Source organism: Lissotriton vulgaris, chromosome 4_1 (assembly GCF_964263255.1).
Source record: "Lissotriton vulgaris chromosome 4_1, aLisVul1.2, whole genome shotgun sequence".
In the NCBI taxonomy this organism is placed as follows: domain Eukaryota; kingdom Metazoa; phylum Chordata; class Amphibia; order Caudata; family Salamandridae; genus Lissotriton; species Lissotriton vulgaris.
In genome coordinates this window covers 159,496,796-159,514,875 of record NC_141691.1, presented here as the reverse complement: position 1 = coordinate 159,514,875, position 18,080 = coordinate 159,496,796, and the positions used below count along the sequence as shown (strand labels likewise).

The 18,080-nt window shown below is 46.3% G+C and overlaps 1 protein-coding gene across 1 annotated transcript in view; it reads right to left on the bottom strand.

Annotated features, from left to right (window-relative positions):
- The window catches only part of CAPN6 (calpain 6), a 521,958-nt gene that overhangs the window by 59,253 nt on the left and 444,625 nt on the right, over positions 1–18,080 (bottom strand). The gene's annotated exons all lie outside the window — the stretch shown is intronic.

Sequence of the window (18,080 nt, the reverse complement as noted above, 5' to 3'; positions counted from 1 at the left end):
TATTGAGGATCGCCCTACCCAGGAGTTTAGCCGATACATCAATCAGGGAGATAGGGCGATAACACTTGGGGTCGTCCCTATTGCCCTTCTTAAAAATCGGTACAATTATGGCTTTAGACCAGGACGGTGGCAGGCCACAGGTGATGGCAGTGTTTATGACCCTGGTCATTAAGGGGGCCCAGAGTTCTATGCAATTCAGGAACAGATCAGGGGGATACCGTCAGGGCCAGGGGCTTTATTTTTAGTCAAACCCTCTATCCCAGCAGTGATCTCCTTAATAGTAAATACCACAGGTGAAACCTGAGTTCGGGTTTCAGGAGGCTCCACGGGAGTACTGGACTCGTAATTATACAAGCCCCTATAATGAGTGACCCACTGTTCTGGGAGGATGTTAGACCCTATCTCCGGGGTGTCGTTTTCCTGGAAAGTAGGTTTATTTATAATTTTCCAGAATCCGGCTATATCCTTTTTTTCCCCTGCTTCTCTTAAGTCTGCCCACGCTTCTCCCTGCAGAGCAAGTTTCCTCCTCTTGGTCTCTTTCTTGTATATCTCCCTACACACCCTAATTTTTTGGGGATCCCTAGGTTTGGATTTAAGGCTGCTTTTGAGCTCCCTCAGTGCTTTTGAGCAATCTCTGTCGAACCATTGAGGATTACCATGGTTCCTTGTGGGCGCACTAGTTTTTAATAAGCCATCAATCAGGTTAGCAATCTGATCGAATGCTTCAAGTAGCCTCGGTCCGTGAACTTCTGTATCTAAACAGTCATTAAAAGCGGATTTACCAGCGTCCCCAAGGGCCTTATAAAACCTTTCCCCATCTATTTTGGACCACCTTAATCTCCTACCCTGATCTGTTACCTTCTCCGTGGTTGTACGATAGTCTCTGCTTGTTGAGCCCACCCGGTACATCAACTCCAATACAAGTGGGTTGTGGTCGCTGAAACTGCTCCAATCAATCCCTACGCTGATAATTCTATTTAGCAGGGATCTTGAGACCAGGATGTAATCTATAACAGATGAGCATCCTCTGCCGTTAAAGGTAGGTGGGAGTGTGCCATCCTTCTGTGTGCCCATCATGTTGATAGTGTGCTCGAGGTCATACTTAAGCCGGAGCATACTAAAAGCTAACCCTGTCGGCGTGTGGGAGAAATGCGGCCCCTTCTCCACGGAACATTGAGACCAGTCTGTATTTGCTGTGACCAGTGCCGAACAAAGGTGACAATTAAAGTCTCCCATGACCAGCAGCGCATATGACTGTTCCTTTTTCTGGACTGTTATTTCCTGTGCCAGCCTATATTCCAATTCTGCTACAAGAGATGTACGGTCTCCCGCGACCTCGTTGTTATAAATGTTCAAAACAGTGAATCTTAACCCCTTCCCGGTAAACCGTACTGCTTGAATCAATTGGGAATTCCAATCTGGGGTAGACCAGCTGCCCGGGAGGTCTAAGTCTACATAAATGGATAGTCCTCCCATGGCTCTCCCTGATCTAGATTTTTGCGCAGGTACGAAGAAGCACTTATACCCCTGCAAGTGGAAATTGTTTTCCGGGGCCCAGGTCTCCTGTAGGCTGATTACATGGAATTTCCTAATGTAATCAAGCCACTCTTTGTTATTGGATTTAGCTGCCAAACCTGCTATATTCCAGGAAATCATTTTCAATGCCTCATAGCTCTGCTCTGTACCCCCTTGGGACCCCATTTGTGTCTCTGTCTCTAACCCTTGTGTATCCTGCCCATGTCTTCCTCCTATACTATCGATATCTATGACCGAGGACACATCTGACACAGACCTCCCAACACAGCTGGGTGAAATTTGCTGTACAAGGGGGCTTAGCTGCACCGTCTCCCCTGCTAAGGCCCCTTTTTCCCTTTCTCCTAGAGGGACAGTACCTGCTGAGTTGGGCAGCCTGCCCCTTTGTCAATCAACCCCCTCCAGGCCATTCAGGCAACTGAACCGGTTGAAAGTGTGAAAGGGTAGCTCTGGGCGGGTGTGTAGTGGCCAGGGGTTAAATTCCTGATGTCTTCCCCGCCTACCAACCCTCGTCCAGCTGTCATGGGTTTGAGTCGGGTGCACAGGGGTAGGGATGGGGGGAAAAAAGAAAGACACATGGAGAGTTTGAATGGTTGATTCCCGTGATCTATTCTTTCCTTGACATATATGGGAAACAGTTCCAGCATCCCTGAAACTCACCAATATACAATCCCCTATTATGGATTTGTATGTTTTCCCCACCCGAGGCACCCTTCTAACCATTATGATTTCATTATTTAGATGTACCGGGAGAGGTCTATTCACGTTCAGCCACTTGATGACCCTACTTTTTAGTGAGCAAAAGTCCTCAGCTTCACCCACTTCAAGTGGGGGGACGCCCGCCATGACTACCGTGTAATCATTTGCCTCTGGAGGTAAATTAGGCCTACGTGGCCAGGGGGGGGCTTCATTAAAGGTGTTGGGGCAATGCTGTCTGCGGGTTGTATTAAAGGGCCTGGGTCTTCAGTGGGAAATGACCTATTGGAATTAAGTGGCTTGGCTGATACAGGGTTAGTCCTGGGAGGTTGTGGGGGGGCCTCGGCATTCACAGCCTGTGGGGGGGCAAAAGTCACTGCTCTGTTTGGGGGCTGCTGGGAAGCCGTGGAAATAGGAATGAGCTCAGGAGATCTTCCCTGTAGACCAGCCGAGGTTTTCATGCTGTTTAATGTAGCCTCCAGGATAGTAAGTCTGATCTCGACCTTTTTGATGCTCTCGCTGATTGGTAATAATAGCGACCTGAGCATGAATTCCAAATTACCTAACGGGACAACAGAAAGGGGGACACTAGCGATGTTATTTTCTGTGTCATTTATCGAAGCAGGAGCAGTGGCAACCTGTACAGTGGGTTTGGGGGGTAATTCGTCCACTAATCTCTCAGTGGGTAGGGGCGGTTTTGATGTCTTCCCAAACTCAGAGTGAGGGATTTTAGATTTGTTTTTGCCCTGAGCACCCCTCGACCTCCTCCTACGTTTGTTTGGAGGGGGCCCAAATGCTCCTTGCACTGAGGCTGGCTTGGATTTGGCTTTCCTAGCTTTGAGGGCTGGGGGGGGTTGGGAAATTAAGTCAATGGTCACCCTGCTTGGGCTTGGGGTCTTAGCGGGGGTTGAGCTCGTGCTTAGGACCGGTGTAAGATTAGTACAATCCCTCAGCAGGAGGGGGACATCGTCTATAGAAGTTGACTCCTCACTAAGTGAGGTAGAGTTTTCACCAAGGGGCCTATGTTTCAGGTTATCTATAGAGCGTCTCCGCTCCGCCCTGAGCCTAATCAATGTGCTCTCCTTGTCCCCGTCTCCCGCAGCCCGGGGGAAGTAGTTGTCTAGGGTCCTGTTTTTTGCCCCTCCCTGCTTCATAGGGGTACCCTCCCTTGCCGGTGAAGGCATTTGTGCCTGAGATAGCTGATGGGCTATGGAAAGCTATATCAGATATTGAGACCAAATACTTAAGTATCTAACGCAAGAGGGTAGGCCCAGCCCAGCCTAGCCTACTCCGGCCTATGACGGCCTTGGACGGTCCCGCCCTTGTCCAGGGCTTCTCCCGGCGCGCTCCCGCGAAGCGGAAGCTCAGGTCACCTTTATTCACAGATACAGCGGCTCATAGCCGGATAGGCGGGTGGGCGTGGCCAGCGGGGAGAGCAGCCCAGGTGTGGCAGATTGGGCGCGCAGGGACTCCTGGACACTGGAGTCCCTGCCTGCAAGCTCGCAGCCCCGCCGACGCTATCGCCTGCCCCGCGTTCCAAACAGAAGTGTTCCCAATCAGCCGGCAGCCAGCAGCTTCAGCAGACACAAAGCGCTGCGGGACCCGCGAAGCGGGTCCGGCGAGGCGCTGGAGTAATCCTCCCTCCAACACACAGAGTTACAGCCAGGAGCCAAAGACCAGGTAGGGGCTGTCACGAGTCACCACAGGAGTCCTGGTGGGCCGTAGGCGATGTCCGCTTTCTGCTCCGTTGGCGGGGGGCTGGCCAGCGGGGAGAGCAGCCCAGGTGTGGCAGATTAGGCGCGCAGGGACTCCTGGACACTGGAGTCCCTGCCTGCAAGCTCGCAGCCCCGCCGACGCTATCGCCTGCCCCGCGTTCCAAACAGAAGTGTTCCCAATCAGCCCGCAGCCAGCAGCTTCAGCAGACACAAAGCGCTGCGGGACCCGCGAAGCGGGTCCGGCGAGGCGCTGGAGTAATCCTCCCTCCAACACACAGAGTTACAGCCAGGAGCCAAAGACCAGGTAGGGGCTGTCACGAGTCACCACAGGAGTCCCCTTCTGGGAGTCACGGAGACAGTCAGTCGCCAGGTAGATAGAGGGGAGACAGTGGCACTCATCCTTTTGGATTTGAGTGCCGCTTTTGACACCGTCTCCCACACCATCCTTCTTTCTGCCTTGAAGTCTGTTGGTATCTGTGGCTCCGCTCTTGCTTGGATCTCTAATTTTCTTTCTAATCGCACTTTTCAGGTCTTTTCCCCCTCTTCTGTGTCCACTGTTCATAACTCCCCATATGGTGTCCCCCAAGGTTCTATTCTCAGTCCTTTGTTCTTCAACCTTTATGTTAGACCTCTTGCTTCTCTTGCTGAACAGTCTGGACTTTCTATTTTTTCTTACGCTGATGACACTCATTTTCTCTCTTTCTTCTAATCAGCACTTCCCTTCCTCTTCTCTTCGTTCTGGGCTTACTGACATCGCCAATTGGATGCTGACTAACAAACTGAAGCTGAATGGTAACAAAACGGAGCTGCTCCTGTTCGGGCCGGACTCCGCTCTCTGGGGCCCGCAACATTGGCCTCAGCAAATGCGACCATTGCCGGCCCCAGCAACTACAGCACGTAATCTTGGGGTCCTCTTTGACAATCAGTTATCCATGAGGCAACATGTGGTTAAAGTCTCAGCAACCTGTACTACCATCATCAGGTGGCTGAGGAAGATCACATGGATGCTTCCCCCAGACACCCAGAAGTCAGTGGTCCAGGCCTTAGTGACATCGCGGCTGGACTACGGTAATGTACTTCTTCTGGGTGCCTGCAAGGAGGTCACCCGTAAGCTCCAAGTGGTTCAGAACATGGCTGCCCGTCTACTTTGTAATTTGCCTAGAACAACCTCAGTCTCCTCTTCCCTGCGCAGCCTGCATTGGCTGCGCATAGAATATAGGTCCAAATTTAAAGCACTATGCTTTATGCACCGTATCAAAGCTGGAAAATCACCTCACTATCTATCCACCTTAGTCCATCAATATTGTCCCTCCCGCACCCTTAGATCCTCCACTCAATGCAGATTCTCTGTCCCCCGTTTCAAGCGTGCTAGAGTCGGTGGGCGCTCTTTCTCCTACTTGGCGCTCTTTCTCCTACTTGGCGCCTTCGCTCTGGAACTCGCTTCCCATCCCTTTGCGATCTGAAACATGTTTTCTTAAGTTCCGCAAAGGAGTGAAAACCTGGCTGTTCTCTTTGTAACCTGTTCCTTGCACTCCCGTTTGCCCTCTTTTACTTCTGTTCTTCTAGCGCCGGGAAACCCACGGGTAGCTGCGCGCTCAACAAAATCAGATATAATAATAATAATAATAACTTTAGCGGGGAATGGAAGTCTTGAGATTGGTCTGTAATCGAGGGGCTCCTTGACATCTAAATTGGGTTTCTTTAATAGCAGTAGTAAGGAAGCTTTCTTCCAATCCCTTGGAAAGTGCCCTGTTGTGAGCTTTGAGTTGACAATCTGAGTTAGAGGAATGGCTATAGTTTCTGGCGAAATATGCACGATTTGGGGGGGGGGGGGGGGGGGCAAGGGTCTAATGGAGAGCCAGATTTGGTAGAGGCAATAAATGAGGTGGTTTGCTCGATTGTCATCTATTAAAATAGGACAGGGTGGGGGTGTCTGGATCATGGGCACCTTGTAAATTATCACAAAGCGGATTAGGTTTTATCAGCTTCAATCGGCAATTGGCCCATACATTTATCCTGTTGCACAAATAGGTCAAAAACCGATTTGACCTTTTGTTGGAAGCATTCTGCTAGTGCATTGCAGAATTCTTGGCTAGTGCCAGTGTCTGGTACAGGTGGTAACTTTACAAGGTTCTTAACTGTGATGAACAGGGCTTTAGGACATCTGTTGGCTGCCAGACGTTTCTCAGAGAAATAGGTAGCCTTTTCTTTGAGGATAAGTCAAGGAGGATTGCTTATATTCAAATCAGGTAGTTTCATTGTTATCAAGTCTGCGCTTTCTCTCAAATGTGCGACATTGCTGCTTCTGAGCTTTCAAGGCATCAGTGGACCATGGTTCTGATGGGGTTCTCCTGAATTGTTGACATTGTTTAGGGGGTGCTACTGATGTCAGAGCTGCATCAAGCCAAGAGTGGTAGTGCTTTGCGGCTTGATCAGGGTTCAATGCCAACTTTGGCAGTGTTTTTAAAAGAGAAGTGGTTAGAGAACATTCCTCTACTTTCTTCAAGGGGCGATTAATATAGTATTCTATGGGGGTTTTAGTTCAATTTTTTTTGTGGTTGTGTTATTTCAAATAGGATAGCCTTATGGACTTACCAAATCAAGGGTACAACTCCAGTCCAGCTTAGCAGGGGGGTGCCTCAAAAGATACCGTCTAGACAGTGTCCAGCGTTAAGATTCGGGCTCTTAATGATTTGGGACATCCCTGCGCGGTCTATAAGATCTAAGAGTAATTTGGCATCGGGATCGTCATATTTTTCCAAATAGAAATTATAATCCCCTAACATAGTAAAGTTAGGGTGATCTGTTTTATGGGCTAACAGGGTGCCCACGTTGTCTAGAAAGGTTACCTTAGATTCGGGCGTGCGATAGAGTAGAATTCCATTAAAAGAGCATTGACCAAACAGTTCAACTTTAAAATCAAATGCTTCACAGTCTTTATTATCCTTATTCATTTTGATGCAAGACTTGAAACTGGAATTGTGAATGAGGGCTGGGACTCGATGGCATGGTGGGAGATGAAGTCTGTGATGGCATCGGCATGGCCAGTTTGTGGTCCTGGGAGCCTGTAGGCGAGGGTTCCTCTGATGGTTTTCTTTCCGTCTGTGTGGAGTTGGAAATTGAGTTGTTTCATGATCGGTGTGGCATTGTCTTCGGTGTTTCTTTGTGGATGATGGTGATACCCCATCCGAAGTTGTTGGTGCGGTCACGGTATGTCATCTTGTAGTCGTTGGGCATTGCGGTGGTGATGTCAGGTGCAAGGAGGGATTGATCCAGGTCTCTGTGATGAAGGTCACATTGGGGTGAGAGAGAGCAGGATTCAAGGTGAGTAGCAGGAGTATGGGTTGTCAGTGTGCGGGAAGTAGGGAACGAAGGTGTAGGGCGGAGGAGTTAAGTGGGACGTTAGACTAGTAAAGGATATGTTACACAGCAATGAGGTATTGCTTGTATACAGAGTAGGTATTGTGCTCTTTGATTACTGAAAAGCTTAAGAAAAAAGGAGGAAAACACCTTCTTCGTGTTTGGAAAGTTCTGGTCCTGAACCAGTTTTCTAAATATTTTTTGTACTTTTTCATTGTTGAACTACATTCATATGTGCAATATTAAACAAGTCCAAAAATGAATTAAATGAGTCAAGACAAAAAAGGTCTTCAGAATCACTGGGGAAGTGGGTTTCAGAGGGGTCATTATTTCACAGGCATCGACATTGTTTAGGGGCCCACATTCTTGCTGCAAAAAGGTTTCCACGGATTTTGAAGCAGCCTTCCCCGTTTATTGGTTCGAGCTAACATCCCAAACTGATAAGCCGTTGACGTCTGAAAAGGAGCCTTTTAGGTCATTTTGACCTTTTTACACCTCCTGTACTTCTCTAATTCACATCAATGTGTACCATATATTGTACATCACAGTGGGCCTCCATATTAGGGAAACCCAGGTATCACTGAACAGTGCATCACCCAGTGTGGTCTGCTTCCTCTTCCACAACACTCAAGGGCCCACTGAACTGCCTCACTAACACACCTCCAGAGCCCCTCGGGTGCATGTCAGGCCAGGGCACACCAACCTATGCTCCCCTGCTGTATATCCGCCGTGCACCCATGATGCATATTACCTGTGTCACCAATGTCAACCCTGTGCCCCACTGACACATCTCACCCTGTGCCCCACCACTGACACATCACACCCTGTGCCCCACTGGCACATCTCACCCTGTGCCCCACTGACCCATCACACTGTGTGCCCCACTGACACATCACACCCTGTGCCTCACTGACACATCTCAACCTGTGCCCCACTGACACATCTCACCCTTTGCCCCACTGACACATCTCACCCCGTGCCTCACTGACACATCTCAACCTGTGCCTCACCACTGACACATCAAACCCTGTGCCCCACTGACACATCTCACCCTGTGCCCCACCACTGACACATCACACCCTGTGCCCCACCACTGACACATCACACCCTGTGCCCCACTGGCACATCTCACCCTGTGCCCCACTGACACATCACACCGTGTGCCCCACTGACACATCTCACCCTGTGCCCCACAGACACAACTCAACCTGTGCCCCACTGACACATCACACCCTGTGCCTCACTGACACATCTCAACCTGTGCCCCACTGGCACATCTCACCCTGTGCCCCACTGACACATCTCACCCTCTGCCCCACTGACACATCTCACCCCGTGCCTCACTGACACATCTCAACCTGTGCCCCACTGACACATCACACCCTGTGCCCCACAGACACATCTCACCTCGTGCCCCACTGGCACATCTCACCCTGTGCCCCACTGACACATCTCACCCTGTGCCCCACTGACACATCTCACCCTGTGCCTCACTGACACATCTCAACCTGTGCCCCACTGACACATCACACCCTGTGCCCCACAGACACATCTCACCTCGTGCCCCACTGACACATCTCACCCTGTGTCCCACCACTGACACATCACACCGTGTGCCCCACTGACACATCACACTGTGTGCCCCACTGACACATCTCACCCCGTGCCTTCTGCTGCACAGGGTTCTGCACGACTCTTTCTCTGGCGGGATTTATGTCTGTAGGGTGGTCGCTGTGCTTGCATTGGTGCCTGCATGTCCACTTTGTGAAAATGGGTTACTGTTTGTGTGTTTGTGTGTGTGCATGTGAGCTTGCTCTGTGTGCCCATAAGTTGTGTGCGTCGGTGTGCATGCACTTTCTAACAATCACCACTATTGTCTGTCACTACTTGCTACTGTTTGTCCGCCAGCTCTTCGTGACAGAAACTTGAACTGCACAAGACATGTGCAACTTAGATACACAAACATCTTCGGCGTGGTGCTTGAGCTATGGATCAGCCAGTCACATTCCTTTCAGAATACCGGAATCGGCATCTGAATTTAAGACAGTTCAGTTTTACGATAATCTAAACTCCGAGATACTCCGAAGCAGTTTACCATGAATAGATTTTTGATTCGGAGAGGAAGGCTTTAAAAGATGAACCAGGTTCTTTAAACATCTGCTCTTTATTAACGGACGTCTTCACTGAATAAAGCTCCTAATCTTTTTATCCGGTGTTAGCCTTTATGGTGCCTAAGCAGAACATGCTTTAAATTAATTCCCACGGATAAGATCGACGCCATCTTGAAGGGACTACCGTAAAGAACGTGTTATTCGAGCTGACATAACATTCTAAAAATATTCCTAAACACAACAGACGTTTATCTATTGTCTCTGGAACGCCCACATGCACAGTTTGTTCTTAAATAGTAACTTGCATGAGCTATGAGTACAATAACGATTAGTCAGCCTTGGAAGGATGAAATGCTGACTGTCTTGTTGAGCTTCAAATCAAGGGGGTCATTAGGATCGCGGACGGACTTGAGTCCGTCCGTGACCCCAGAGTAGGAGGGAATGTCCGCATGGGCTGCGGCGTTCCCTCTGTGCAGATTAGGATGTGACCGCCAGGGTGGCGGTCACATCCTCTACCTTTAACATTGCAGCGGGTGCAGCTTCAAGCTGCACCCGCTGCAATGTTAAAAATGCATACATCGCATTTGCATGCATAAAGCGGCAGGCACCGCGCGGTGCCTGCTGCTTTGTGCACGCAAATGCAGGGGGGTACCATAGGTACCACCCATGTGCACCCCCCACCACCCCTTCACCCAGGGGGCCCGCAACGGGCCCCCGAAGTGAGGGTCCGTATGCTTTTCCACGGCGGAAAAGCCGCCGCGGAAAAGCATAGAAGTGCAGGCATCCTAATATGCCTGGCGGTGTCTGATAGACACCGCCAGACATGTTAGTGCTTTTCCGCCGTGGTCGGAAGGCGACTGTGGCGGAAAAGCTGCGGACAGAATACCAGACCCACCAGGCATCCTAATTTGGCGGTGGGTCTGTGGAGGCTCCGCAGCGGTTTTCCCGCATCCTCCGGGCCGGCGGTGGCTTCCGCCGACCTGGAGGATGCGGGAAAACCGCAATCATAATAAGCCCCCAAGTGTGTGACATACGGATCACGAAGACATCAGCAGTAATGCCTATGCATCTTAAAGGTGATAAATGCACTTTAAGTTCTTCAATCACCGCATATTTACTCTTTCTCGACCCATTCCTTAACTTGAAGATATGCCGATACCCCCAGACGCGCTCCTTGTGAACCCACTGTTATTGCATCTCCAAAATTCGTTTGCTGATAATTTTGGACAGCTTTCTTCCTGCTTTCTGTTTTATGAGTCGTGGTGACATTCCTTCTTTCCACTTCCTGTTTTACCTGTCCTGCTAACGTTCGTTCATTCCTGTATGAAATGGGGCAACTGGTTTAGGGGGTGAAACCCTTCTCACATAGCAACCACAATTCTTCTCAGGGTGAAGTCACGAGCAAACCCTAAATTAACCTGTGCTCAAGCCTCGGGTAGCTTGGCACAGAGCAGGCAAGCTTAGCTCAGAGGCATTGATTGTGTAAAGTATTTTTGCAACACTTCAAGCAGTAACACAGCAAAAATACACCACAAAAGAAGCCCATAATAGATTTAGAAAATAAGAGTCATTTTTAATAAAATTAGACCAAAATGACAAAAAATCAATTCGTAGAACGGGAGATATTAAAATTAAAGATTTTAGTGAAAATTACTTCAAAAGGTGTGAAGCACCAGCTGCCGTTATCTGATCACTCCGGACCATGACAAAATCACAAATATAGGATGGCCACGATGGAGCATGGGCCGGCACAGGTAATCTGTTCAGAGGTCCTAACTGGATGTTAGGACCTCTGAACAGATTACCTTAAATTCTAGTTTGCAGAGTGTTGTGAAGATCTGCATCGAAGATGTGTTGCTCAGCCGAAGTGATGCCCTTCAAGGATCCTATTGATGAGGGCTTGCAATGGCAAGTCTGGAGTCAAGAATGCGTCGCCCAGTTGGGGCGATGCATTGGTTCTGAGGAGCTGCGAGGCTGAGATGTGGAGTCCAGCGTTGTCGTCAAGGATGCCATCGACGGTCTGCACAGAGGATGCATCGTGCATTTGCAGTTCTGATGAAGACTGGCTGCGATGAGAGTCTTTGTAGCAGTTCTGATTCACATAGTGGTGACAATTCGTTGGTTCTGCTTGGGGTTGCGCCGAGCAGCAGAGGAGACGCCATGATCTGCGGACCCATTTTTGATTAAGTTGATTACCTTTGGATACTCATTGTGAGTAACATTAGGGTTAAGTTGGTGTTTTTGGTGCTTTTGTTTTTCTTATTGGGTCACAGGTCTTGTGGTTGTGGCACTCTCTTATGTGTGTTTTTTTCTTTTCATTGACCATTTTGATCCACATTTTTGAGTATCTTGGTGGTGTACTTCTCTATCACTTTTATATTATAATGAAACATTAATGGTAGTTTATATATATTGTATTACTTTTATCATAGATTTGACAGGGGTCCATATATATTTGTAATATTACGACACTTCGTCCTGAAGATGGTCCCAAGTATTTTTTTACACCGGAGGGGGGGGGGGCGAAATGTCGATGCTATAATCACGACAATTGTTGTTATAGGTATATGTAAATTTCTTTTCCTCTTCATAGTTTGTTTGATAAGAAGACAGTATTGTTGAGTGATTACCGTGGCACCTTGGATTCTGATTTTGTGTGAATTGTAAATATCCGAGTGATACCATAGAAAAATGCGATTTGATCTGGATACATTTTGACCCTGTTTTATTATCCTTTGTGTTTTGGGGATATAATAAACTATATGTAATAATGATATATATGTACATATATATATATATATATATATATATGTACATACAACTGGTTTTCCCCACTCCTGGGGAAGGTTTGGAGTCGCAGAAAAAACAGACTTCAATCGCTTAGTCTTGTGAGAATTTTCTTAATTTATTTCATAAATCCATCGGGGTTTCAAAAAAAAAACAACAACCAACGCGTTTCGACAGCGTCCGCTGTCCGCTGACCGTGATCAAGACAGCGGACGCTGTCGAAACGCGTTGGTTGTTGTTTTGTTTTTGAAACCCCGATGGATTTATGAAATAAATTAAGAAAATTCTCACAAGACTAAGTGATTGAAGTCTGTTTTTTCTGCGACTCCAAACCTTCCCCAGGAGTGGGGAAAACCAGTTGAATTTGTAGCGGTTGGCTCTACCGCAGGAGTAACGCGACCGAGGTAAAGCAGCGCCTAACCGAGAGGAAGGGAGCCAATTGGTGAATATATATATATATATATTTATATATATATATATATATATATATATATATATTTCCAATCTGTGTGACATCAGAAAAAACGAGCGCGCTCCCAGGAAGTTGGCTTTACAAATTTATTTGCAGAGCAAACAAACACCCAACGCATTTCAATCTTGCCCCAGACCTTGATCACAGTCTGAGGCAAGAACGAAATGCGTTGGGTGTTTGTTTGTGCTGCTATTAAACTGTGTAAAGCCAACTTCCTGGGTTCGGCTGGAGGAGTCATGCATCGCCCGTTAATGGAGGGCGCCATTCACTTGGAGGACCCAACACGGAGAGAATATATATATAAATATATATATATATATTCACTGAAACAAAGATAGGTTTCAGGGACATTAGAGTTAGAAATTAGCATTTAAAAAACCTTTGAAATTCATTGAAAAAACCATAGGTTTCAGGGACGTTATAGTTAGTTGAACATTTCACTCATACAAAACCATAGAAATTCCACCATTATAGTTAGTTCAGCTAACTATAACTCGCGGCCCGCAATGCACTGCTGATGACGTCACCTATTACATCATTCATGATATGGTCAGGAACATCACTGATGACATCCCTGATGACATCTCAATTGACATGCAGGATGCAGGAGGGCACGATGGGTGGATTTCGAATGACGGCATTATCGAAGGCTCTATGGAGAGCTCATCAAATATTGCTTTAAAGTGGAATCCAATGTGGATAATATTTCAGGAAAGAGGACTACGAGTCCCAGCATGCCTGTGAACAATGAGAGCAATCTGGTGGAGATTAAAGGCTAATTAGGGGACTCAACCTGCTTGCATCAGAAGCAGCCGCTAACCGGTGAGCAAGGGGCCGGGGAGCTCCGAAACATGTAGGGAAAAGGCTGCGATATATCTGTGACTGCTGCCATCCTTCCTGAATAAAGACATCGCAGGTTTGCTATGTTTATCGTGCCCTTGTGTACGTCTCTGTTTTTGGACAACTCTTGGATGAATTTATACGGCCGGGGAGGCAGCACCACGATGCATGTATTTGGACAACTCTTGGATGAATATATATATATATATATATATATATATATATATATATATATATATATATATATATATATATATATATATAAATGTATATGGAAAAAAAAAGTTGCCGCTAGGTGGGGATGCACTTACAGGTAGGAATTGATGCCAACGCAAAGGCGCGAGCTGGGAACAGAGTCCCTTTCCTGCCAGACGCGTTTCGGGCCAACGCCCTCTTCAGTGTGACCTGACGGCAAGCTGCAGGCACCAGTAAATACCCTCAGTAATTATGCACAGGTGAAACCTTGAAGCAATGCTCTCTGGGACTGGTGGCGGCGACCCACTTGGGTTTTACGGAACCACCAGTACCAGTCCTCACGCTAGCGGATTACAGCACCCGCCCTTGAGTTCGACTGTTGTGGCCGATACCTGGAGCAGTTTTTTTAATTCCTGCCAGAACCGCCATGATAAAATGGAAATACTTTTCCTATCAGCATGAATATACTTTTAATTATTGAATTGGACGATCGGGGTCATACTAACCCAAAAACCTGTAGGAATGTGTAACATTTGAAACCTTGGCAGAGGCGAGGGACTGAAATACAGCTAACACTGGCACCGGCATTTGAAGACACAGAGGCCGTTTTTTCATGAAGGACTACATGGATCAAGCTGCGTGAGTGTGACATCAGGCATTTCAGTTTTTTTTCTCTCTACACAAGATGGAATGCTGCAATTGTCTATAAAAGACTGGGAATTACGAAAATAAATGGAAAACGAAATGTTTACTATAAGGCAAGAAGCAATAAAGCACACACTGACATGGCCGCCAGTGAGACTCGGATTGTGACCAAGAACGTTGTTAGTCCTTCGTTGCTGGCCTTGTTTCTGTGTTACCCAAATGAAATTACTTCTGATTGCATTTAAACGTGCGTTATGTCAATTAAATGAAATTAAAAACGTCCCTTAAGTGCTCCACATCTGTGTAGCTTTGATCTATCTATCTATCTATCTATCTATCTATCTATCTATCTATCTATCTATCTATCTATCTATCTATCTATCTATCTATCTATCTATATATTCACTGAAAAAACCATAGGTTTCACACCAGTTATAGTTAGCTGGAAATTTTACTGACATAAAACCATTGAAATTCCCACGTTATAGTTAGTTGGACTCACTATAACTTGCGCGCCTGCAATGCACTGCTGATGACGTCACATATTACATCACTCATGACATGGTCAGTGACATCACTCATGACATCACTGATGACACCATCCAGTGAATGTGTGTCTTTCTGAAAAATATTTATGTTTTATATATGTATATGTAAAAGTCAATGGAAGAATAAATGTTTAAATAAGTGTCTAAATGGATGTTTTTTAAAAAAAAATTGATTGGTTAACTGGCTTATTAAGGGTATCTTAGTGAATACATATATTAGTGAGAAATGTTTAAATATTTAAATATATGTATTAGTGTTTCACTTTGTGTATAAGTGGCTGCATGGGTTTGTGTGTAGCTACATGTGTGTGTATATGGGTTATTAGATGTGGTTTTTAGTATCAGTATGAGTGTCTGTATGGTTTGGTAGGGGTATGACTTAGCACATAGATGCATCAATGACTGACTCTCTGTTTGTATGTGTTTTGAACACAACATATGTGCAGGACTGTATGAGTGTGTATATGTGTGTTTGTGAGTGAATGACTGTCTTCTAGTGTCTTTATCAGTAACGACATATGTTTTAATCTAGTATATGTGAGTATTGATGTATATAAGTGAGTATATGTGAGAGTGAGAGATTGTAAGAGTTCCTGTTTAAATAAGTATGTGTTTCTATAAGTGATTGTTTAAGAGAGTAAGTATGTGTAAGTTTCCTTAGAAGTAAGGTGGTAGTGTGTGTATAGTTGCATATGCTAATAAATGGATGTTCAATAGTTTATTTGCATGTGTGAGTATGTGTGTGAGTAACTTTTGGAAGACTGTCGGTGTGTAACAGGATGTATATGTGTAACACTACATATGATGAGTGAGTATATGTATGAGTGACTATTTAGAACTGTTGCTGAATGAGTGGATGTGTATATAGATGGTGGTATTACTGAATTGGTTGTTGTAACTGGTATGGGTATTTCCATTTTTTTGAAAATGTTAGTTTCTATTTTTGAATATGTGTTTCAAGGGTTACTTTATCCTGAAAGGAGGTCTGTCACTAGGATGGTGTCATCAGTGATGTCATGAGTGATGTCACTGACCATGTCATGAGTGACGTAATATGTGACGTCATCAGCAGTGCATTGCAGGTGCGCAAGTTATAGTGAGTCCAACTAACTATAACGTGGGAATTTCAATGGTTTTCTGTCAGTAACATTTCCAGCTAACTATAACTGGTGTGAAACCTATGGTTTTTTCAGTGAATTTAATAGGTTTTTTTAAATGCTAATTCCTAACTATAACTGGTGTGAAACCTATGGTTTTCTCAGTGAATTTCAAAGGTTTTTTAAATGCTAATTCCTAACTATAACTGGTGTGAAACCTTTGGTTTTTTCAGTGAATTTCATAGGTTTTTTAATAGCAAATTTCTATATCTATGAAATGTAATATTTTTTATAATGAATCCTATAATGTATATTTATGTAATACTATTTTTTTTATGTATATTGTTCATGATTTTTTTTTCTTCGCCCTGGAGCGCTCCCGGTGCGCGTCCCGGTGAGCGCACCGGAAAGCGCAGTCTTGCGGCGCGCCCCAGGGCGCGTACCGGTGAGTGTCCCGTTAGCGCTTTTGCCGCGAACGAAAACATTGTGACGTATCGCGTAGCCGCGTCCGCGTGATACGCACGGCGTAAACGCACCCGGAAGCACTCGAGCGCATACGATCGCGCAACGTAAGCATCCGACCCGCTTATGCAACGCACCCCTGGGCGCGCCCCGGGGCGCGGCCGGGGGCGCGTAGTGTAAGCGCGTCGGGTCATGTGACCTAAAAATAACACTTTTTATTGGTGCAGGACAGTTTTGGTTTCCAAATGATGAAAGCCCTGGTCATGTGACCTGAAATTAACACTTTTCATTGGTTCAGGACAGTTTTGTTTTCCTAATGATGAAAGCCCCCACCTTTTTTCCTCATTCTCACTTTGTACTTTGAGTGAAGACGACCTGTTGAAAGACCTCTCTGTACTTTTTTGGACTGAAAAGTGGCTTCAGTAGCAGCAGCAGCAGGAGCATCTCAGCCACCACCACCACCACCACCAAGAGGACCACCACAACACCACACTGGTGGAGATGAAGAAGAGGAAGAGGAGGAGGAGGAAGAGGAGGGGAGGAGGACATTCCTGCCAGAAGACAATACCCCATATAGGCCAAAGCCAGACATTGTATGGGAGTTTTTTTCCATCCCAAGTGGCCAAAAAAAGGTGAATGCGCCAAAGGTGACTTGCCTAATCTGTAACATGGAACTTTCAAGGGGGAACCCTAACAAAAAATACTCATTTGGCAATAACACCATGATTCGCCACATGCAGCGCAGGCATCCCAACAACTATGCTGCGGCAGAGGTGAGAGAACTGGCCAGTAACCCTCCCCAATCTTCACCCAGCACCTCAAAAAGAAAGCAACCCACTCCATCGGGACCAGAGACAAGAGAGATGGTCCCAAACATTCAACCCCAGTTTGGGAAATACAGGATCACTTGTATTTTTTGTGGGAAAACCATCACCTATGGTGAGCAAAGCATAAAGCTCATCAACCGTGATGGTGACAACCGCAAATGCCCCTGTTTTTTTTTTGCTCCAGTTGAGCCGTTTTCAATTCCTTGTTTTTTGTTTCTCCCCATAAAAATAACAATAAAATATAAAATAGTTCATAAAAGCCAAAAAAAGTACAAAATGTTCAAAAAAACACTTAAAAAAATATAGAACAACAAAAAGAAGAAAAAAACAGTTCTTTTCAGAACTACCTCCAATTTATAAAAAAAGGCTACATTTTTTAAAAACTCTGTCATTCTTTTTCCCTCATGGTACGCTCCCCGGTACGCTCCACGGTGCGCGTACCGGGCGCTCCCCCGCGCAAATCGAAAAAAAATAATATTTTTTTTTTGCCCCGCTGGGCCTTTTATGGCCTCCACATCAAACCTAGAAGTCGGGGGGGTCTATCCTGCCCCCTTTTGGTCATTCCCCTCTTTGTTTTTGCCACCTCTTGTGTCTCGATCCTACCGAGACACAAGATGGCGGCCGCTCCGGACTGTTTGGAATGTTTACAGACACCCGAGAGCCAATCAGCTTTCCGCGCGCGAACTCGCGTAGCGTGCTGGTTCGCGCCCGGGTGCGCGTACCGGGGCGCACTTATAGATATATATATTTTTTTTAACCTAAATTACTCAAAATCCACTGGAGCACATATCT